The 24165-nt window shown below is 36.8% G+C and overlaps 1 protein-coding gene across 5 annotated transcripts in view; it reads right to left on the bottom strand.

Annotated features, from left to right (window-relative positions):
* CDKAL1 (CDK5 regulatory subunit associated protein 1 like 1) overlaps positions 1–24165 on the bottom strand; it is a 609813-nt gene that overhangs the window by 177730 nt on the left and 407918 nt on the right. The gene's annotated exons all lie outside the window — the stretch shown is intronic.

Raw genomic sequence — 24165 nt, forward strand, 5'->3', positions numbered from 1 at the left:
ACTGTATTTGAAACTATTAATTATCCTTTCCTTAACTCTTCATTTGACAAATCATGTGACGGGGTGAGCTTAAAGTCCATGGGTTTTCCGTGCTTACATAACACTAGGAGTAGAAAGAGGGGCTGAGAAAGAAGGGGCTTGCAGGAGCCTAAATAGTACGAGCAGTGTATATTATTTATCCCCCAAACACAGACCCTGCTGAATGAAAATGGGTGCTATAGATAGATATGCTAGGACAGCAGGTTAAATCAGAATGATCCTGGGCAAGCAAAGAAAAAGGCCACCATAGATGAAGGAGAAATAAAGAGCTAGATGACTCCATACTTTGAGAAACCTTGGGACATTAAAGCATTTTCCAAATAGTGTTCAAAAACCATGCAAATAATGCACTGAAAGAATTTGGGCCTTGATGTAAGTATAAATGCACAGGAGATAAAGGAGTTGCTCAAATTCTCAAACATGTAAGTCTTAAGACTTACATACATACCAATGACAGTTATGGAAATAATCAACTTCATCGGGTTCTCCACCTTACACCCCTGACTCTGACTTTTACTCTCCAAGATGCCGTTTTCCACCCTGTATCCTAGCCAAGCCCCGTCCTCATACCCTAATATAAAGCACAAAACAGAGTGCGGCAGGCAGAATTCTAACATGATTCCTAAATACCCAACCCTTTTCTCCTAGGTATTCCACCAAACACTGAACTAGGCATTGCTGTGAAGAGATCTTGCAGATGTAATTAAAGTTCCAAGTCAATTAACCTTACAATGAGATTATCCTGATGGGCCTGACCTAATTAGGCATCCTTTAGTAAAAACAGTTCCCCCCACCCCCTTTTTTGGCCATTGCGCGCAGAAGGGGAGTGGTAATAAAGTGCTCTGGCTGGCCTAGAGGAAAGCAAAAGTGCATGCTGTGAACTGGGTAGCCTCGAGAAGCTGAGAATGGTGCCAAGACAAGAGTTAGCAGGATTACAAGGACCCCAGTCATCCAACTGCCAGAAAATGAATTCTATCAGCAACCAGTAAGGCTGGAAGGGGATCCTGAGCCCCAAATGGGAACACAGCCTCCCACCGACATCTGGATTTCAGCCTTGTGAGAGCCCGCACTGAGGACCCAGCCACACTGTGCCAGACTTCGATATACATAAACTGTGAGATGATAAATTTGTGTTATTTTAATCCATTAAGTTTATGGTAATTTGTTACACAATAATAGAAAATGTATAGACAAAGAATGAGATGAGGAAAGTACTAGACATCCACCAGTACCCGTTAGCTTTAATGAGAAGAGAATAGACCATAAGAATAATTAAATCAACTCTTCTCCCAAATTAAGAACACCCCAGAGAAGGAGGAACTGAGTGGCTGCAGTGAAAGCCTACTTTTCAATGTGTCCCCTTTATGCTTTTTGAAATTTTTCCATGTGCATGCATTCCCTATTATAAAATAAATGAATATAAAATTCATCATGGTATGTCAACACATAATTTCAAGAAAGCATCAAAAGAAGGCATTTAATGGAAAACTGATGGTTATACCGTCACACAACCTTGAAATTAGGACAATCAACATACACATCATACCTTAATTATCCTCAGTGGCAAACACTAAGCAGAAGTTCTGGAGAACATGTGCAAGAACACAATGCTTCTCTATGACCACCTCCATCACCTTGATTCCCAACGCTCTCTCCCCACTTTTACTTTTATCTTATCTCTCTTTTCTCTCTTGTTCATTCAGAGGGTGATCAACATTATTTTTTAAAAAGTTAGTGACAACGAGTTAGATGCTAGATGTAGGCAAGAAGAATAGCATCAGAGTCAGTATCTACAAACTTTAAGTTGAGGCAACTTAAAAACTGTATGTACAATGAAGAGAAATAACAGAGCCTTACAGTAGTGAGGGTGGCTTGGGGAAGAGAATATGATTTCTGTCATAGTTGAATTTGAAATGTCAATGGAATATCCAGGTTAAAAAGTCTAGTAGGCAGTTGGTAACTAGCTATGTGGTCTTGAGCCTCTTTAAGCCTCTGTGTTTTAGTCTAAAACTGAGGATAATACCTAACTAGCTGAATGCTGGAAGATCAAATGAGATTAACATTTATGCAGCTTTAAGATAAAGCTCAGAACAGAGCCAACCCTTAAATAGTAACTATTATTACTGTTGGCAATGTGAGAGGTGAGTCAGAGTCACACAAAAGACCTATTAGGAAGCTCTTTCAATAGTCCAGGCAAGATGTTTTATTGACACACTCCCTGGGCTTACATAACCTCATCACAGTGACTCCATCCTGCCCAGATCTACTGTATCTCACCCGCGTCCTTCAGGTTAGCTAATTCCTGGGCCCGCCTGCTTTTTTTCTTACATTCCTCAATCCCTCTTCAGTTCCTATGCTTAATCAACTTGTATTTCTTCCTCTCTTGGTCCTACTCAGCACCCTGGGCCTGGTTAGCTCCATCTCAGGCTCACGGGCCTCCACGGATTCTATTTTCCAGAACACGGTCAACATGGGCCTCTCTAGAATCTGGCGTTCCCCCTCCTCTCACATCCTTGCCCATCAGGATTTGCTTCAGTCAGTCTGAAGAGAGAGAAGTGATAAACTCTTAGGAAGGACACAGAAACTGGCCAGATATAACTGCATTTGGAGCTTGAATGGAAAAGAAAACAGATTGATAAACAGCAAAGGGGGCTCAATGAAGATTAAATACCATGACTCCTTTAGTGAGGTTTAAGCCAGCCTCCCACAGGCACGTTTAGCAATCTGGAGAGGGGAAGTAGATGCTGGTGGTAGGGCCAAGCCTGGAGGTAGGTAGGTTAGAGGTAAAAGAATGCCAAAGCTGTTATCAAAGTACATCACTAACACAGAGGACCATGGGGTCCAGGCGAGGTAGAAGCCAAAAGATTCAAGAATTAGGAGAGATCAAGTGACTGGTGTTCATGACAAGGATGAAGAACAGGAAAAAGAAAACATCAGGAGGCTGAAGCTTACTAAAGAGTTACAGTATAGCCCTGGCTGGCTAGAGTATCACCCTCATATGCCAAGGTGGCGGGTTCGATCCCTGCTCAGGACACATATAAGAATCAAGCAATGAATGCACGAATAAGTGTAACGACAAATCAATGTTTCCTTCTCTCTCTTTCTTCCTTCCTCTCTCTCTAAAAGTCAATCAAGAAAAACATTTTTAAAAAGTTACAGTATAAATGGACAAGATAATGCATAAATTCATGTCTAATAACAGTATAACTGTGTTCCAAATTATTAAAATGATAGAATTTTAGAGCAAAACTGATCTTTAGAGTTTGCTTAGTCTAATCCTCTCATTCAAAAGATGAGACTCAAATTGAAACTATAAAGATTAAATCAGTTTTTCCAGTTCAACAACAAACTTATTTCTTGACTCCCAATCAAATAAACGTCTTCACGGCCTATTTCAAAATCCCACAAGATGAGCAAAATTATATATTTTGAATATATGGGGATATATTCAAATTGTGAATTCACTTGCAGTAAATCTACAAAAGAGAAAAGAGCAACTGTACTGTATCATAGCTTTATATTATCTAATGTTAATATATATTCTGAAAATATATGTGCGTGTATAATTAATTTTAACTTGCTTTTATGGTCTTCACTTCAAAAAAAAAAAAGGAAAAGAAATTCCTAGTCAACTCTTAACATGAGAGTTAGAGACAGGAAACAATCCAAATGCCAAAAAATGAAGCAAAGATGAAAATATAAGCCTAATAAAAACTTATATAACCTCTAAAAATAATAAGTATATGGAAAACCTTGAATCACAGAAACATTTATTCAAAATAATGAGAAATGAATTCAAGTTAATAGGTGTTAAGTTGTGTAGTTAGAAAACAATATAGTTGAAATTTAAACTTCATTGCATTCTTTTATTCAATAAAGTTGTTTATGTTCATATAAACCAACAAAAAGCAAGCAGATGAATGGTAAGCTATCAAGGAAGTTTGGAATGAAGCTTTCCTTACCTTGACAGATTTCTTTGCAGCTAGAAATAGGAGCAAAGGTTTAAAGAAATCACCTTGGTATTTATTTCAAAGAGAATGATTAGAGAATTTAAATATCCAAAGAATGCCTAAAAACTTTAGCTTCCAGGCCTAGAGAAAACAGTTTTGTCTTTTTGTTCATCTTCATTTCATTGCTCACTACCTTTCTATCACCAAATAAACAAACAAATCAAAACCTCCAAAAAAATAAAAAATAGTCAGAAGGGGTGGCCTGAAATTTCTAGAGGAAAAAGAGAAACAGGAATATTCATTCACCTTTGCCTTCCCTTAAAACTTGCTTAAATTTATAGTAAAAATAAAGCAACCAAATCAAAGCATAAAACTAGCGCAGACATCTTTAAGGAAAATGGAACTGAAACATAAATAAAATCATATAGATAAGAGTATGCTTAATTGGAAAACAAATATGTCTATTAATTACACTGATAAAAGATACTATCTTAGTGCATTTTTAGAATCCAAAAGGCAAAAAGAATTTTGGGGAGGGTAAAGAACTGGTAACTGATTATAGAGGTGAGAATGAACTAGAACCAATTTTAAAATGATTTCTTACATATCAACTCTATAAAAATTGAAGTTATATCAGACAAGTGGATTTTCTAAAGCCTGTGGATCTGTCTATCCTTGGCAACACAATACATCTTTATTCTATGTATTGTTCAGATAATACAATGACAAATTTTCTGCTATCCAATATTTATCAAAAACATAATCAAGAAATAGCAGGGGACTAGTTCAAGGACGGACAGGCCGCCCGTTCCTCAACATGGCCTACAGTCATTGTTTTCGTTAGCCAGACAGGGAGGACTTTTTTTCTGGATTCTCTCTGAACTATCATTTGGAAATCTCTCTCTCACACTGAGGAAGAAAGGAAACAGCTCCTGTGTGGTCACCAAGAAGGACACACAGCATCTTACAGGAAGGGTCCCACGTGGAATTTTTGCTTCAGTATCAATTCTAGACATTTTGAATTTTACAGACTTTGTGTAAATCCTATAACTGACAATATTTCCCCCTTTGCATTAGTCTCTAGAAAACTTATTGTCAACTATGCAGTCCAAGTCCAACACTGGAGAGCATGTATCTTACTATTAGTATCATCTTAGTTTTCCTACATTATTTTTCTCCTTTCTCTTGATTTCTTCATCTGCATTTTAAAATTTTCAGCATGTTTCCCTGTAAACTACTACATTGCTGAGTGCAGGCATAAATAAATGAGTTGTTTTACCATTTAAAAAAACACACTCCTGTCACCGATCAAACTGTTCTATATTTTGTCCCAGGAAAGAAAATTGCTTGTCATGTTTACACTTTTACTGTCTCATCTCTAAAGTTAATCCTTATAGTAAGTACAATGTAGTAGACATAAACATAAGGAAGTATGTATATCTTATTAGCTTCTTGGCTAAAATATAACTGCCAAGTGTTGTTATTTCACTATATTTATCACATATTTATTTACAAAATTACATATAAGGAAATGTCACAGACTAAAATTCATGAAACATTTTCCCACTGAGGACAGCTTCGCCTCACTTGAAGACATTATGTAAACCAAAGAACAAAACAATCACGCTTTTCCTTCATGTCGCACCACGTGAGTAACTAATGGGCCCATTATGGTGAGGGACACAGGAGAAAACGTTGAAAGAGCCATGATGGATTTTTTCTCATTTTGCCAGGGAAAAGCCAAATGGATTGATCTCTGGTAAATGAAAATATATTGTGTCATTCTGTTTATTGTTTTTATCTTAATGAAAATGTAAACTCTGTTCTAAGATAAATAAATACTAAACTGGAAATTAAAATAAAAACAAGTGAAAATTTTAGCAGACATTCCCTAAAAGACAGAATTCTACTCATAGGAAATGGAAGCATCTATAAATGAGAGGCAAATCACTTAATTGATTTGGAGACAATCAACATTGTGACAGGAAGGAGACTGGGGTACAAAGTTTTGGGGTACAGAAGAAGAAAATCTCTTGACATATGTAGTAAAGGACTTGAGCTTTTTGGCTTTCCATACCAAAAACTAATTTACAGAAAGACCACAAAGGCAATTCCTATCAACACACCGCCCTCAAGCTTTCCTGACACTCAGAGCCAGGTCTGAATAGGAGGGTTTGAGGTTATAGTCACACTGGGCCACTCTCCGAGGTTCAGTTTCCTCCTAGTACCTCACCATTCAGATTAGGTATCCTTTCATGGACCCACTAAAACAAACATACCTACATGTGAGCTTTAAACCTCAGAGTAAATAAATTTAAACTGGTATCCAAGGGGTAACAAGTTTCCATTTGTGTGTGTGTCTAAATTTTAAATTGCTACTGCTTATTTTCAAAGGCTAATGGTAGGGAAAAAAAAGAACTACAACTTGAGAAACATTTACCTTCAAACTTACCAAAAAAAATTTAAAATAACAACCCTCATATTAAACAAACTGCTAATGTTTTGCCTGTATTTATCCTTATGCTTTCAATCTTAGATCACTCTTCCAAACAGTGTTTAAGCTGAATGATCTCATCAAAAGGTAACAAGATTGATTAATGCTGATGCAATGCAATTCCTGCCCTGTTCTAGTCCAAAATATGTATGAGTTCCCAATGAAAACCATGAAGTGTTATATAGATGTGGGATATGATAAAGTGAATACTAATACATTTCTTATTAAACATCAGCAACAAGAATTGGAAATGAATAGAAATTACATACAGCACACAGCATACTGGCAGTTCCCTCAGGCGTGTGGCTGGATAACCAGAGATGGACATAAAGCTTAGCAAAAATCACAAAGGGTGGCACAGCCAGGCTGTGGAGGCTGCTGCAAGCTGGAGGAGGCGGAACATGACCAGAGGGGTCATCGCGTCCCCTCCTCTCACAAAAGAAGCATAGTTTTCTGGGAGTGGTTAATAGGCGAGCCAGCTGACCCAAACTGGTGTCAGGTCTAAGTATGAGTCAAGCTCTCTTGACAACTTAAATCAACAGTTTGGATGCAGTCAACGCGCCACTTACCGGAGTTCCCGCCATGCTCTATTGTTTAGAATTAACTGAACCTGATTACATCTCCCAGGACTCTGGGCAGCAGCCAGGTCATGAGAGTACTGAAGATTATCACCCCTTGAAACTAATGCTCAAAAATTAACCTGGCGCTAGGCATGAAACTGTGGAAAAACTCCAGACGATATACATATGTATTTATTCTTAAACAAAAAGTGAAACAAGACAATGGTTTGCACATTTGAAGATCATAGAACTGATTCTGATTTTAAATGCAATTAAATTTCATACCTGGGAAATTGGAAAAGGGGAAGCAGTGCTAGGAGTCAGTACCGTTCTACATACTGGTTGGTAGCTTTTCTAAAGTGTTCTGGTGGGTCCCTTATAAAAACCTACAACTTCTGCTTAGAGACGGCAGGTGCTGAAATTTCTCCCTGAACAAAAATATTTTGTATATTGGCCCTTCAGAGTTCCTAAGCTATTTTATTCCTTCTTTTTCTTTAAGACAGTATAGACTACAGCCAAATGCAAATTTTTCTAATGGCATTAGAAAATAATTCCACTTTCCTGGCAGTAGCAACCAACAATACTTCAACAGTAATGACTTCATACAAAATTAACCACCAGTGACAAGGGCTGTGGTGTGTTCCAGGAAAGCAAAGGTTTACAAGGAAGAGGAGAGACTGAAATGTTTGAAGGGCTAACATTACTGGGGGGTTGAATTAGAGTGTGGATTAAGTAAAAGAAGAAAAGTCTAGAAAAGGTGGTAAGAACTGGGGTCCTGAAAAAAAAATCTATTTTCAACCTTGATAACCCCATTTAATAACATTCTTAAAGACATGACTACGCCTTGATTAACATACAACTGTTGCATAATCACTCTGTTGTCTCCATATTTTGGATGTGTTCTGCCAACTAAACTATACTTTTGGCCTAAGAGGACATTTTATGAAATTTTGCTTTAAGAAAATAAAACAGAAGAATATTTTCAATGTGTTTTTCTCCCTCCAAACTGTTTTGTGCATTTTATATGAAATAGTCCATGTGCACTGGGTTGTATGTATCACCGGCATTTTTAAAAAATTTTTTTTATGTTTTAGGTATTGCTAATGACTGTGTTCTGTGTTGAAAGCAGTGGCACTTTTCTAACCTACCATAACTTCTATCATCTCATTTAATTCTCAGAACAACCTCTAAAAAGGATACTATTATCCTCATTTTACAGATAAGACAACCAAGGTTAAAGAGGTTAAGTAACTTGGTCAATATTACAAAAATAGACAGGATTTAATTTGGTTTATTTGACCCTACACCTGTGCTCTCAATTACTGGGCTAAATTAAATTTTCAATCATCAATATTCTGAGTTTGATTACTTCCACATAAAAGTTCTTGCTTGGAATCAAATTATGACAACATCTCAGTTAAATATCTCAACCAAAAGTGGCTGGGTTCATAAAATACTCCAGTTTCAGCATTCTTTTTCTTTGGCTTCTTTTTTTTTCATCATAGTACTTGTGAATCTATGAGACTATCTCTAATAGAACCAACTTACATATTCTCTCTGACATTTTGAGAGAAGCAACCTACATATTTCTGTCTGATATTTGGAAACAATGAACCTTTTACAGCAGCTGAGTAGTGCCAAAGAGAACTAGACTGACCTGGCCATTAAGAATATGGGAAATAGAAAAAGTACATTAACTTCTCCGGGCTTTGGTCAAAAATGAGAGAAGACAGACTATGATTTCTAAACTACCTTCTAATTCCACATGTTCATGATAATATTAATTAAATTGGCAAAACACCACACATTTAATCTCCTAACTTCTTTCTTTTTTTGCTTGGAGAAAAGAGTGGAAAAAAAAACAAAAAACAAAGACAGAAGGGAAAACAATATTTGTTTCTGATGAGACTGGTACCACAGAGTCTAAAACTTCCAGACAATTTCATTTGGGATGTTGATGATAGAGAAGCATTTTTACTTTGGAGATATACTATTTATAGGGTAAAGGAAAGAAAAGGAGTTAATGGCCGCTGTGTACATACAAGGCTTTGAAAAAAGGTAAAAATTATGCTAGAAGCAACTTTTAAGATTCTGTCTCTATGCTGGTTGAAACAAGTAAAGTACATGGCCATACTGTTATTTAGCATCTCCTAGTGGCCTGCTGGCATATGAAACATTTTGAAGGACAGCCTTAAATAGGTTGTATTTTGCCTACTGCTGTATGGATGATGATTCCTATGTACATTAAGTTAATTGAGAAGGGAATTTTTTTTTTTTAAAAAGAAAAGATCCATTATGCACACTGCTCATGACAGCAGTTAATCATCCACAACAGCAGCACTATGGGCTCCTGCTACAACTGAGTGACTTCTAAGGCTTCTAGCAAAGCTATTATTTAAATTTCATATATCTCATTGTAGCCTAAACCACTAATATTTATGCTCTCTAGCCTCCAGTCTACTTTTTAATGCCAAACAAAACTCCTCTAGGAACTCTAATTCTACACACAGCACCTGACACAGCAGTAGAAAGATTACCACCTGGGATCTTAATTAGGAAAAACATGTAATACATTCACAGTGTTGTAACAAATGGGTGCCTCTAGAAATATTTCCTCTTAGGAACAGGAGAGAAAAGAGAGAAAGGAGAAGGAATAACTCAATGATGAGGCAACAGAAACCAATTTGTTAAAAAACAAAACAAAACGAAACCCTAACAACAGACAAATGGCAGGTGACAAAGCAAAAGAGATAAAGTGGGATCCGTACAACCTCCTACCTTCACAAAGAAAAATCTCACCACAATGAAAAGTGTAATGATTGGAAACAAACTAATAATGTATACACATTATTCAGCTTTAGGCCATTAAAGGTTTGCTTGACCTACAAAAAGCACCCAATGTCATAATGTTCCCACAAGAGTACATGATTCATTTTTTTAAAGAGTACACAATTCCCGCATTTTACATCTAAATATAACTTCTATTACATACACAGAAGTTTTTTTCAATACTTAGCATATGGTAATTTCATTTTTATAAGAATACATTTTATTAAGGCAAGATGAAATAAACATCAGCAAAAATTGTGATATATACATATTTATATTTTAAAGATCAACTTTGGTTTTAGCACTTTAAGTAATTAGCACCAAAGTAGTTCATTTGGAATCATTTTCTTTATTTTTCTCAGCAGCTCTTACAGCAAAAAACAGAAATATAAAACCCTGACTCAGAACACACAGTGTGGACCAAGCAGAGCCTGTCTTTATGTACGTGACTAAATCATTAGATTTATTTACCTTGGCTTGATATTATTTCTAGGAAAATAATCTTGGGTTCTATGTCTAGCTGTCTAAGTAAGAAGTACTATTAATCCATACCTCTCTTAAGGGGTAAATATTCCAGCAATCTGTTGAAGAAGGAGTAAATTCACTCTGCCCTTTCTGCTGGTGCACCAAACGCTGCATGGCGTACCCAAGGGAGGCTGCACAGAGAAAGCAGAGACTCCTGCTTGACCCCTGCTGGCAATCAATTTATGGCCTCCAGCATAGAATGTGATAGCCCTTGCAATTTTATATTAGCTTTTGTAACTCTTGATATTATTCTTATTCATATAAATGTCAAATTCTTCTTGGTAACCTGACCTAAAAGTGTTCATAACCTCAGTCTACACCCTTTAAAACATCTCAGAAAGAGGGATTAAATTAAATTTTATATATTTTAAATTAAACACTCAAGAAAGGGAATTACAAAGAACAGTTTTTGCTGCTAAATATAGGATACCATGTGGTGTGAAGGTCGATCGTTTAGGAAATATAAAATAGCTCGGAAGAACAGCTATCTTACAACAATAATAACAAAATCACTGTCTTTCAGTGAAGATGGTCAGCAGTAACAAATCAGACAAAGCAGAGCTAGAAACGAAACTGACTTTCCAAGGCTATTTTCTATATAATATAATTACTGTCTTAAAACATGGTGCATGTAGGTGTGAGGCTGCTAGCGGGAGGCTGTATGCACTGAACTAAACCACGGTCGTTTATGCCTGTTCCCAAGCCCCCTTCAGGTCGATAACACAGCCAAAGGACTTGAAGGAGGGGGTGCAGTGGGTAACGGGGCCCTGGCTGCTTGACCTAGGACTGATCTCTGCCCAAGACAGCAGAGTCTTTTTTGCCTTTCCTATCAGCTTTTCTACTATAGGATCCTGAAATCTACACGTCCTATGACAACAACAGAAATCCTTCATTTAACAAAGATATAATAGGTTTATGCTCTAGGCACTGTAATGGCTGCTGAAGACATACACATGAAAAGACACATGAAGTTATATGGGAGAGGGACATTCTCTGGAGGGAGACCTATGCACAACAAGCACAGAACAGTGTGGTGAGTACCACAATGGAGCTAAACTATAAGGGGGGACCCAAAACCAGAAGACTGGAGTTATCTTCTGGAGGGCAGGCCCCTTGTAGTACAGGCTTCCTCTGCTAGGTGAGTGTTCTAGGAACCCATCTGTCTCAGTATACTAGCTGGCGTTGTTGTGAGAGGCTGTGTTCAGCATCAGTGATTTTTGTTTTGAAGACTCAACATGTTTGCCTATTTCATGATGGGTGATTTATGAGTGCACCTGCCCACACAGTGCTGAGTGTTCAGCAGTTTTTAACTAAAAATGGCATGACTCCATGGCCCACCCTCCCTATTTACCCGATCTTGCCCTGAGTGAATTTTTTGTTTGTTTCCATGGATGAAAAATGTCCTCAAAGGGAAAGGTTTTGCTCATGTGCAAGAGGTGAAACAAAAAAATGGCAGAAGCACTAAAAGGCATCAGAATTGACGAGTTCAAAGACTGTTTTGAGCAGTGGAAAAAAATTCTTGATAGGTGTATTGCATCAAATGGAGAGTACTCTGAAGGTGACTGAAGTTTAAACGTAAGAATATGCAAATTTTTATAAATAAATTCTGGGTTTTTCAGCGTTTTTTTATAAATAAATTCTGGGTTTTTATATGATGGTCCCCCCTCGTATAAGGAAGTTACGTAACACTTTGCACAAGTATCTTGGAAGCTAGTACAAGTCAGTAAGTGGTAGATGGTATAGATGCCGCTGTTATTGTTTCATGCACTGAAGTCAATCGGGAGCTATGGAAGAATTTGATTAAAGAGATACAAGGTTGGTATTTTAGAAAAAACATTTCTGGCAATAAAGTGAAGAGTGTATTGAAGGGATTGAGCCTGGCATTAGGGAAGGGATTTACATAGAATTTAAGACAACTTCTGCAATGAGTGCAGAGAGAGTGGGCACGAAGAGGCAGAAATGAATCCTTTGGAAGATCCAACTCATGGAACCTGGTGGCAGCTTAACTGAGTGGGTACAGGTGAGAAGGAAGTCCAAAAAACTGTGCTTCTGATTTGGCTGGATGGATAATGGGGACTCTTCATTAAGATACAAAAGGAGGGGAGGAAGAGCAAGTGTGAAAGGTGAGTATTGAGTGCTTGAAAAACACACCGGTAGAGTTCCCATGCACGAGCCAGTTAGATCAGACCTGTGCATGTGAAGGGGCAGGGGGTGGGGAAGGGGGTGGGAAGGAGGGAAGAGGGAAGGACTGATTAAGACTGAAATTGATTCAAGGTGGGGGTTGGCCAACATAAGAGAACAAAAATAAGAAAGGAAGACTGCCTGCTGTAGTCCACAATTGGGAATTTAAGAAGAGTATTTATAATGAAGGAGAGTGAGCAGAAACCAGATTCCAGCTGATCGAGAAATGGATGGACAGTGGAGGCAGGCAGCGGGGAGCTCATTTTTTAGAAAAACTGGGCCATGAGGAGGGATGAAGTGCAGCTGTATTAGAGGTAAAGGCAGGCTGAAGATGAGGGTTTCTGGAGAACAGTGATAACTGGAAAATAGAAAAGGAAAAAGCTGAGAAAAGAAAAATATCAGAATTTTTTAGTTAGGCTGGAACTTAAAATAGTTTAACTCACCCTTTTATTTTATAGATGAGGAAACTGAGGGACTGCTAAATCACATTCTGCCTTATAATTAGAAACTGCAGCAAAAAGATCCAAATTTCCCACTCTAAGAAATATTTACTAAGAGGTGAAATTAGGGTGGCCAATAAACATTTAAAGTTAAGAATCTTCTTCTCTAAGAAGAAAAAGGAAGCCTTAAAAGAGGAAATGACTATGTTGTGTCATTCTTTTTAGGTTTACAGAGTCCTTATCCTTAGTGTTTTAAAAAAAATCTTACTTATTTCATCTAAGTTTTCATTTATAGAGATAAGGGTTTAACAAATTTAAATAAATAATTAAGTGTTCCAATATGAATGTCACCTGGGACAGAATATAGTTTCTGTGTTTTGCAGGATAAAAAAAAAAAGGGCTTTGAATTCCAGATCTCCACATGTATACCTTCTCTGATCTTTAATTTCTCAACCTAACACATAGGAATAACAACATGTACTTTGGAGGACTATTGTGAGCTTTGAATAAAATTGTGAATTTAAAAGCACCTAACAGCCAAAAAAAAAGGGGGGGGCACTCTATTTAGAGCAATTCTTCTTGAATAACCAGTTCCCCCTCCAATTCATTACAGACTGACATTTCTAAAACACAGCGAAGTGAATTACTAAAAAAACACATCTGCTGTTTTGGAAAAGTCGGATAATCTTGTACATCGATGACAAAGAGTGTGCAAAATGGCACTGGTCTCTGAGCTAATTCTGGTGCAGCACTTCCTTAGAGCGGGGCATGTGACAGGAGAGGCCAATAAAAAGCTCTAGAGCTTTGGTACCTACCAGGCAGCCTAGGTCTGAGTTTCTCACCACCGCCTACTACTATCTAACTTCAAGCTTCAAGCTCTTTGCTTAAGTTGTCACTTGTGTACAATATCAAAGAAGCCTGTCTCATGAGGTTGTTGTAAGAGTTAAATGAGTTTATATACATAAAACAATCTGAATAATGACTAATAAATAATTGTAATCATTATACTTATTACTTAAGGGCAGTAAGTATTAACATACAGTAAGTTCTCAGTTAACACAGTGGTTAGGTTCTTGGAAACCACACCTTGAAGTGAAACAACATATAACAAAACTGATTCTAGCCAGGGTAACTGGTAGAAATGAGTTAGGTTCTTACAGCGTATGTCTGATCACAAAAACATCATCAAACTTCTAATAGAGACCTAAAGCATTCCTCATATTAAATACTGAAATAAATGTCAGCTACACATACATTTAAGAAGGATTAATAAAACAAGTCATACAATAATTTTTCCAACCGGCTTATTCCCATTCAGGTTCATGGTGGACAGAGCCTCTCCCCGCAGCTCAGAGCACAAGGCAGGACCCATCCCGGACGAGACGCCCTTTCATCTCCCATTGCAGGCCCACTCACCCCCATGCCCACACTCACTCAAACTGGAACAATGTCGACACAACAAATCACCTAATTGCACATCTTTGGGGTGTGGCAGGACACGGGAGCACCTGAGAAAAGCCACGCAGGTATGGAGAGAATGTGCAAACTCCACACAGACAGTGGCCTCTGCTGGGAATCAATATTTTTTTTCTTCATCACTGTTATACCATCATGATGTTATTTAAGGACCTGTTGTATATACACAAAAGGTCATAATTCTAAGGCTAAATATTTTTCTGCTAATGCTATTTTTCTGTTTGTATACTCTGGGTTTTTTAAATTTATTTCAGCTGAACGGAAAGAGAAAACATCTTTTATGCACAAGAAATATTGTTTAAAATTCATTTCAGGGGAGAAAAGATCGCGGAGGAGTGAATGGGAGTCACGCTGACCTCCTCCCCCAAGGTACCACCTCACACCGGTCAGAATGGGCATCATAAACAGATCCACAAACAACAGGTGCTGGCGAGGCTGTGGAGAAAAGGGAACACTAGTACACTGTTGGTGGGAATGCAGACTGGTGCAGCCACTGTGGAAAGCAGTGTGGAATTTCCTCAAAAAGCTGAAAATGGAACTGCCTTTTGATCCGGTGATTCCCCTGCTGGGACTATACCCTAAGAATCCCAAAATGCCAATTCAAAAGAACCTATGCACCCCAATGTTCATAGCAGCACAATTTATAATAGCCAAGTGCTGGAAGCAACCTAAATGCCCATCAGTAGATGAGTGGATCAAAAAACTATGGTACATTTACACAATGGAATATTACGCAGCAGAAAGAAAAAAAGAACTACTAAACTTCGCGACCGCATGGATGGAACTCGAGAGCATTATGCTAAGTGAAATAAGCCAGGGGCCGAAAGACAAATACCATATGATCTTACCTATAAGTGGAACCTAACCAACAATACAAAGATACAAGGAAAATAAGACCAGCAACACTGAAAGGAAAAGAAACCAATAGAGATGAGAGGGAAGGAGGGAGGGAGGGCGGGGGAAACGGAAAGGAAGGGGAAAGTCAAGGAACATATAGTAAGGACTCGTGGACAAAACCAAAGGGGTAGAGTTGAGGGACAGAGGGAGCAAGGGAAAGTGGTGGGGGGTAGGTAGAGACAAATGTATTTGAAAAAAATTAATTAATTAATTAATTAAAAAATAAATAAAAATAAAATAAAATTCATTTCAATTTAGTAGTTTTTTAAAAGCTCCCTATGTACAAGGATTCTTAAAGTTCTAAAGCATTTCCTATCAAAATTAGTTTCTTTTATCATTTAAATAAGACTCAGGGAATTATAAAAGTTTTCAAGATGGAATGTGACCTTTTATAAATAGCAAAACACTCTTAAAAAGTTTAATTACATCATGATTCTTAAAGACAAATTATTTAAAATGGAGGAAAAAAGAATGAAACCCAATTAGAATAATTGATAAGAATTAGAACAAAATGGACAATGAAATAAAATTTTTTCCATTTAAAAAGTCAAAAGAATAATATATTTTTCCAATGATACAATTAAAAGATTTAATCAATATATGACTATAAAGTGCAGATAAAAAATGAGTCATATTGAACAGTGAAATTAAAATGGCATTTTCTAAAAGAAGTTTGATGCTTGGTCTTATTTACATGATTAAACCAAACATAACTGCTCTAAATAATAATTAAGGGGAAAAAAATCCGTTCACTTTAAAGGTTTTAACAAGAGACTATCGATTTCAATGATCAAAATAAATTAGTTTATGAGGAGAAAATTCCTTTAAGAATTTAAGACACTAAAAACAAAAGCACATCATACAAGTAACCCCACACAAATCAGAAGAAATATTGGCATGGACAATTAAAAAAAATGTCATCTTTTATTTTTGTTCCAATATAAAATTAATCATTCTGGCAGCATGCAAACTCCAATGTACTGGGCACCTTGAATTGGAGATGGTAACAGAAGAAATATATGTAAGACCTAGCATCTATTTTTTTGATCTAGCGTGATGGAATCAGTGGGTAGAAGGTATGAAACCACAAGAAGGGACTTATCATAAGGCAGAGGCAATTGCTGGGAACACACCACAAAAAGAAAATCAAGAACAAAGAAAACTGAGGTAACACTTATTCTTGTTTGATATTAGGAAAAAAAAACTTTGAGTTAAATTTGTCTTTTATGAACTGGTATTTTCTGTTAATTATTAAAAATAAACAACTGATAATATGCCAAAGTACTGCTTAGTTTGTGATAGTTTCAGTAGAAACAATGCATTTTTAAAAATGAAAACATCATGACCAGCAAAAAATAAAAAATAAAGAGTATAAATTGGCTTGTGTGTAAAACCAGGCATGACACCCAAGAGAAAATAACCAGATACTTAGAAGTAAATGCTTAGAGTTATGATTATCAATTTAATTCTTTTTAGGGATAGTTATCAAACTGTAATGTGAAAACTTTTTACAAGTTTTTGTATATTTATATATATATAACTTATAATTTGGCTTGTCTACAAGCGACAGGAAAAAAAATAATAGCATAAGGAAAGTAGAAGTTCATTTTGCAGCCATGTAAATGAAGCCCAGAGTAGACAGTCAGGCTGTATAAGGCTCCCACGTGTGATGGATGCAGAATACAGCTTTCATCTTGTTTCTGAGATGGTTTACTTGAGCCCCAGCCATCAAATTTGCATTCCAAACTGCAGAAAAGTGAGGGACAATGAAGAGTATGTATTCCTTCCCTTTAAATACTTTCACAAAGTCACACATGCCACTTTGACTATACCCAACTGGTTAGAACCTGGTGACACGTCTGCAGCTAGCTGAAAGAAAGGCTAAGCAAGGCAGTCTTTAGTTGGAGTGGCCTGTGCCCATCTGAAAACAAAGGACTCTGCTGAAAATAAGGGGAGGTGAGATGGTGGGGACAACTTGTAGTCTCAGCCACAGCGTCTCTCATTTGGCCACTCTTCTCGCCACATACTGAACTTACCGTTTGTCTAGGAGAGGAAACCCAAGTCCCCCTAGTCACTCTGCTCTGTTGTACACCCACGATGTCTGCCTGACACGCTGTCCTTTTCAGGAGGTCTAAGCACGGCTCTCTAAGGACCGATGGCCATAAACTAATGGGCAACCCCAAGTTACCCATTTAAAATGGAGTAGAAATAAGATAGCTAAAACATTTAAAACTTATTTGAAAAATGGGAGAGTGGGAAACATACATGAGCTACTATCTGAAAGGAATTTCAAACCCTGCTTCGCAGGACTCAGGAAGACTCTCTGCCCTGGCACTGACAGTGTTCGCACCACATCTGATGAGCCCTGATTCCCCCAGTGGACGAAAGCCTCCAGATCATTGTCTTCCACTGCCCCTGGCTGCCATGGCCCATCGTGGGCAGGCCTCTGGGGGCATGCTCTGCTCAGAGGGTTCCATGCCTGCTTCCTTTTGGTGCTGACTTCAGGACTGGAACTTGCTTTAAGAGTTGTACAGTCACAGGTTACGCAGACAATCCTGGTGTATCTTAGGCAATTCAATTCCCTCAAACACATAGCATGCTTCTACTCTATTTGTTTCTTGTCTGTTTCATATAGAAATGGAGTAAAAAATCATGTCTGGACATAGTTTTGAACCCAAGGACTCTACTTTTTATTGGTTGGCCTTTGTCCTCTGTTTTCTTTGCTCCCCACGCTGCCTCTGACTTTACCGATGACCCCCTTGAGGCCACTGGAAAACTCTCAATCCCATCACTGCCAGAAAACTGGACCAGTGTAGGAAGGGCACCAATTCTATTTTCCCGGGTGGCTGTGGCATTGCAGCCAATGCTTGTAATGGCTCTGCTGGGCTCTTGCAACCCTACAAATCTCAGTATCCCAGGATTCTCAGTCAAATTAGATGGTAATTAGATTGTAATTCACAGAGATTGATTTTCTTAGCAAAGTTCTGTTTTCTTAAATCTCAGCTTGCAATTGGCTCGCCCTTGTCTGACTTTCTCATTGCTGAGAGCAGTAACAAGGAGCCAGCTAATATTAGTATATAAAGCTTAACAGACACATGATTTGACCCTTAAGTTTTCAACCAACATTGAGGCAGAAAAAATACACAATTAAGGGAAGGTAGTGTCTGGGTTTCTGAAAGGAACAATACAATCACATTATAAAGGTAAGATATAAGATAGGAGATTAAGAATGATGAGACTTCTCTCTTGACCTGACTAGAAGGAAAACAGAAAGTTTAGTTTTCTTCAAACTAATGAATCAAATTTGGGATAATCCCCAAATAATACAGAATTTAGCACATGATGTCAAAATCTTCCAAATATAAATACAATGTTACAAAAGAAATGATGGTTTTTCCTATTATATAAGTATTCCAATGATATGTATTTATTCTCCTCAAACATTTAAAAGTATCAAGGAAGAGGAGGGGAAAGAAAAGAACTTCACTACCTCAGAAAGAAATATGGGTAAAGGTAAAATAGTGAGCAAGACCTTAGGGACATCAAAAATAATGACCTTAAGATATTAGAAATTATAAAATAAAGCCAGAAAAATCTCTTTGAGGAAAGTATTTTGCTTAAATGATTTTGGAGGTGGTTATTCAGTGAATAGCAACACATCTGGGACTACATCTGGAAGAAAACTTTATCTAGTCCTTGCTGAATCATTCTCTGTTTTCAATTTCTTTTTTTTTCTATTCTGACAACTATTGATACTTATGTTTCCAAGACACTAGAAATAAAAGTAGACACACAAAAAATATAAAACAGAATAAAATACAACTTTACCATAACATGTCTTCTGTCAGATTGTGTTTCAGGACACATGAATGACTGGGACAAAGGAAAGGAAGAAAAAGAACTCAAGATGTTAATGAGTTAGCATCATTTTTATTGCAGACAGACTGGAAAAGTAGGTCATGAGATATAGGCTGGACAACACGAGATAACTCAGTAACTCACTTACGGAAATCATTCTACCAAAGAGACTTGGCTTTGTGCCCTGTGTCCCTTCACTGTCTGAAAATACAGTGGACAAGTCAGAGAGCAGAACTTTCTCTGCAAGGCTGCTACTTCTCCACTAAAAGATTCCCAGGGGTGTGTGAATAGATACAGCAATGCTAAAAGGGTAAATATTCTATCCACCATAGATTGTACATTAACAAATGATAATGGCAAATCCTGAGAAGAAAAATATCATGGAATTGAAAGTCAACGCAAAGATGCTACAGTAGCTACAAGTAAAAAGAAAAGTGGTCATGAACTCACAGTTTATTTACTGAGTGAGGGAGATGGATCTTGTCTTCTGAGTTTAAAGTCTAGTTAACACAACAAAAGGTCATTGGATTTCCAACAAAGTAATTCGTGTAAACAGTCAGATCTTAATATATGAGTATAAATTGTTTCATTTCTTAATAGGACATTCTTACATATTTCTTTCCCACATTCATGTGTGAATTTGAGGACTCAAGAGATCTTTCACTTGGCATCAGAACACATACTTGGGAGAACTCTGCATGCTGTCATTTTTTAAAATGTGAATATATGGTTTATTTTGGAGATTGACTGTGTAAATACGATACTGCTCAAATGAGAAGGGTCCAAAAAAGTCTATGTCCAAGGTCCCAAGGTCCCAAGGTCCCAAGGTCCTGAGAAACATAATTATATCATCCAGAACATATCAAAGTGAAAATTCCTCTTACTGGGAAGTAACTCTTTCAAAATTACACAAGGAAATAAAAATAAACAATTAAAGTTTTCTACTCTTTTTCTCCTAGTTATATGTTAAAAAGATAACAGAAGAGGCAGGTAAGTGACAGATAATTAAAGAAATAAAAATTTTGAGGTATTTATTAAAAATTATAAAAACACGAATCTTTCTAAAACTAGAATTGCATCTCTTGCTTTGTTTTAGTTTTCTTCCTTATCTTTACAAATCCCATTATATATTTCCAGAAATCATTTTATCCATTTATATAAAAACATCAGATTTCTTAGTTAATTTTCCAACTGGATTAATAAATCTGAATTGAATAATTACGTCATATGATTGTTTGCTCACGGCCTACTCTTTTAAATTAGCATATTAGGTAATTTAGACACTTTTCTTTGCAAAAGGTTGTATGATTTAATAAATTCCCATATGCCTCAACATGTGCCAACACTATTTAGGTTATCTTCCATCTAGCTGCTGTTATGATAATAGTTGCCAACTTTCAAACAAATGAAAAGAATAATGAATCAGCTTCAAGTTGACTCATATATAAACTTATATTGCTCCCAGTTATAACTTGGGCCAATTTCAACTATAAAGAAAATTAATTAGAAAGATTTCACCTCCACTGTTTGAGAAACATGGCACCACAAATACTGGTGAATTCATGGCCTAAAAGCCTGCAGCGTCAGGTATACTCCAAGAGTTTGGATTTCAGTTGTAAGTGCTATGGGTTGTTTTAAAGATTGGATTTGTTTAGGAGACAGATTAGAAAATACCTCGATCCTAATTCATAGCATGAATATTTGAGAAGCCTCACACTGCTAGAAAAAAAAAAAAACAGGTGAGACTCTTATTGGTTAGTGGCTTATTACAAAAAAAGGCTTCTGAGGAAATAAGATGGAAATGGAATGGGGCATATTTATACAGGAATTAAAACTCAGAAGGACAGGAGAGCAGCCAGCACAACACTCTTAAGTCAGGGTCATTTTCTGATGCAGTGTTAGGCATGAAACAGGGCAACATGATAGTATTAGACCCTTTTTCTAAAAATGACAATATATTGTATTGAATTTCAATAATCACTAGACAAAACAATTTTGTGCTGGATGGTTTTCCCTACTAATGGCTCCATAGAACCACTGAAACTTTGGTGTTTCCAGTAAGCACTAATCTATTTTGTATAAAGCTGTGGTAGTTTTTATAGAAAGAAATAAGCAGAATAACAGACCAGAAGTTTGTTTAAAATGTTTAATTTATTTCTAAATATCCATTATAGCCCTGACTGGTGTGGCTCAGTGGGTTGGGCATCATCCCGCAAACAAAAAGGTCACTGGTTGGGGGCATGCAAGAGGCAACCCATTAATATTTCTTTCCTTCTTTTTCTCTCTCCCTTCCCCCTCTGTAAAAATAAATAAAATCCTTAGGAAAAAAATAAATGTCTATTACAGTTGAAAATTATTCCCTGAATGGGCATAGTTCCATGAGAGGACAGGAAAACTTTTTCACTGAAGAGCAAAGCTGGGTTATAGTGTCCTCACAGGAGTGAGAGTATATGATAAGCAACAGGATGGACTGGACTGAATATACAATTTTATAGCTGATGAACTGTGTCAAACTATGCAAGGATCACCATATTAGCAGAGATAATAAGGTTTCTTCTTTTTGTTTTTTCCCAAAGCGTACTAGTAATTTTTCCCAGTCATCCAACTCTATATATCAGGTATATTTTATTGGCTACCTGCTACAGTGTTTCAATACATCTTATAAATTACATAATTACAAATAATTCTAATTGTATACCATGGTTGCTTCTGCCCTCACTGCATTTACATAATACAGAGTTAATTTTAAAAAAACAAAACAAAACAAAAAACCCTCTTGGAGATGTTAAGTGACTAGACCATACTCTGTAATTCCAGTGATTCACAGCATTTGAAACTGAAACTTCGGATGGATAGGGTGGGATGGGCATCTTCTCCAGGCATCTCCAATATCGTCTCCAGAGATCGCTAGTGCAGGAAATACTGGAGATCCCTGGGTAGAGTACTTGCTTCAGAGGTCTTCTGGCTAATTGGACTGGTTCAAGGAAAGCTACATGGATGCCTCATAGTAACTCGAAACCAAAGAAAGGAAATGAACTTAGCCCACGACTAAAGACATGACACTATTTTCTAATACTTTGACACAACCATCACTGACCTCTATATAGCTCATGGATGCTGTTCAACTGTTCAAGATGGAACAAATTTAACAGATCCTTCTTTGTAGCAACATAAAAGCCTAGAACTTGATGTGAAATTGTTGCCTAGTGAAGCAGCCACAGTAACTCCCTGAACAACTGAGTCAGCACTCACTCAAATAGAGGTAAAGGAGAGGTGCTGATTCCTTAACCTCGCTGAATCATATTAATGCAACAAACTATTTGGAAAGTGTTCTAGTCTACTCTGCATAGCAAGGATGCATGTCTGCACTTAGAAGAATCTTGTGCAACATGTTGAATTGTGTGTATTATTTGTTACTGCTCTAGTGAGAGGCAAGAAATGTCACAGGTGCAATTTCTTTTCAACTATGAAAACATTCTACTCACTACTACCACTGTGCCCAAAACGGTTCTTTAATATGAGATGTTTACATACAATAAGCTAGAATAAACGCAAAGGAGGGACACAAGCCAATAACAAACATATCTAATTTAAAAATCCTATTCTTTAGCCTTGATCTCAGTTCTGTTCAAGATCAGAAAGTGTTAGAGGCAGTAGAGATCAGTCATTATTCCATTTTTCTACTTTGGAGGCTATATAAACTTAATAATCATAATTACAAAATCCTAGAAAAAAAATATACCTTCTATTCACCAATTTGAATATTCAAACAATTAGCTGTATTTGTTTTAAGGCCCACTAAGTGTCTTTATTTCTGGTGGTTAGAATAATCAAGAAAAGCCTAGAGGTTAAAAAAAAAGAGGCAGAAATTAGAAAGACACATACAGGAAAGATGAGGGAGGAAGGGGGAGGTAAATAGAAGAAGAAAAATATTTTAAGAGATTTGTGTGTAGTCAAGATAAGTGACTAATTGATAGTGGAAAAAATAATTGCTTACAGTTCATATAAAGCCGTCATACCCATAAACTACATGGTATAAAGGTACATAATTATAAACAAGAAGATGGAAATAAAAAGTTGTCTTAATTAAGAAAAACAACAGAAGAAAAAAATTATGGAAAAAAAATTATGGAAAGTAGGAAGATCCATGCCACAAATATGCCAGATAAATGACATATCCCCAGAGGGAGAATGCTGCCTTAGACTTGAGAAAGTTCTGCATGACCTTGGCCAGTGCTACGATTTCCTGCCTTATATAATCACAGAAGGCATTCGATGTTTGGTGATGATGAGAAGAATGATTTTGAAGAATATAATTATAGGCAGCAAGTGTTTTCTATGGAACCAAAATTATCATGTGTGTCTGAGATTGTGCACAATGTCTTAATTTTGGTCAGTAACAATTTGAACTTTAAAAAATAGAATCCCCAAACCGCCTTATAAATCATAACTCTTCAAGTAAACTACAGGGATAGTGTATAAAAGCAAAGATGTTCCAGATACTCTTCAAGCAATGATATTTAGTGGAAAATTACCTATTTTGTAGTGAAATGATGTGGCCTAACTCCATGTCAAAACCAGATTACAAATTCAAAAAGCCACATCAAAGGAAATTTAAAGTAGAGAAAAGCTAAAGCAGTTTTCATCTACTAGGTCAGGTATAAAAATGATCACAATGCACATTACCTTAAAAAGATGGGCAATCCTACACAAATCATTGCTATATTATGTACAGATGGAAAGGTGGATATAAATGGAAAAGAAAGAAAAAACCACATCAAGATGCCTAAGGAAACTCAAAGACTTTGAAAGCTTCAAAAGTCTCACCTTTACTCTGGTACCTTTAATTGTGGCTACAATAAGTGCATTTTAAAAGAAAAAAGAAATGGTTATTTTCTTAAGTGCTAACAGACTTA

Source organism: Pteronotus mesoamericanus, unplaced genomic scaffold (genome assembly GCF_021234165.1).
Source record: "Pteronotus mesoamericanus isolate MK-2021 breed Mesoamerican mustached bat unplaced genomic scaffold, CSHL_Meso_final scaffold_31, whole genome shotgun sequence".
Lineage (NCBI taxonomy): Eukaryota > Metazoa > Chordata > Mammalia > Chiroptera > Mormoopidae > Pteronotus > Pteronotus mesoamericanus.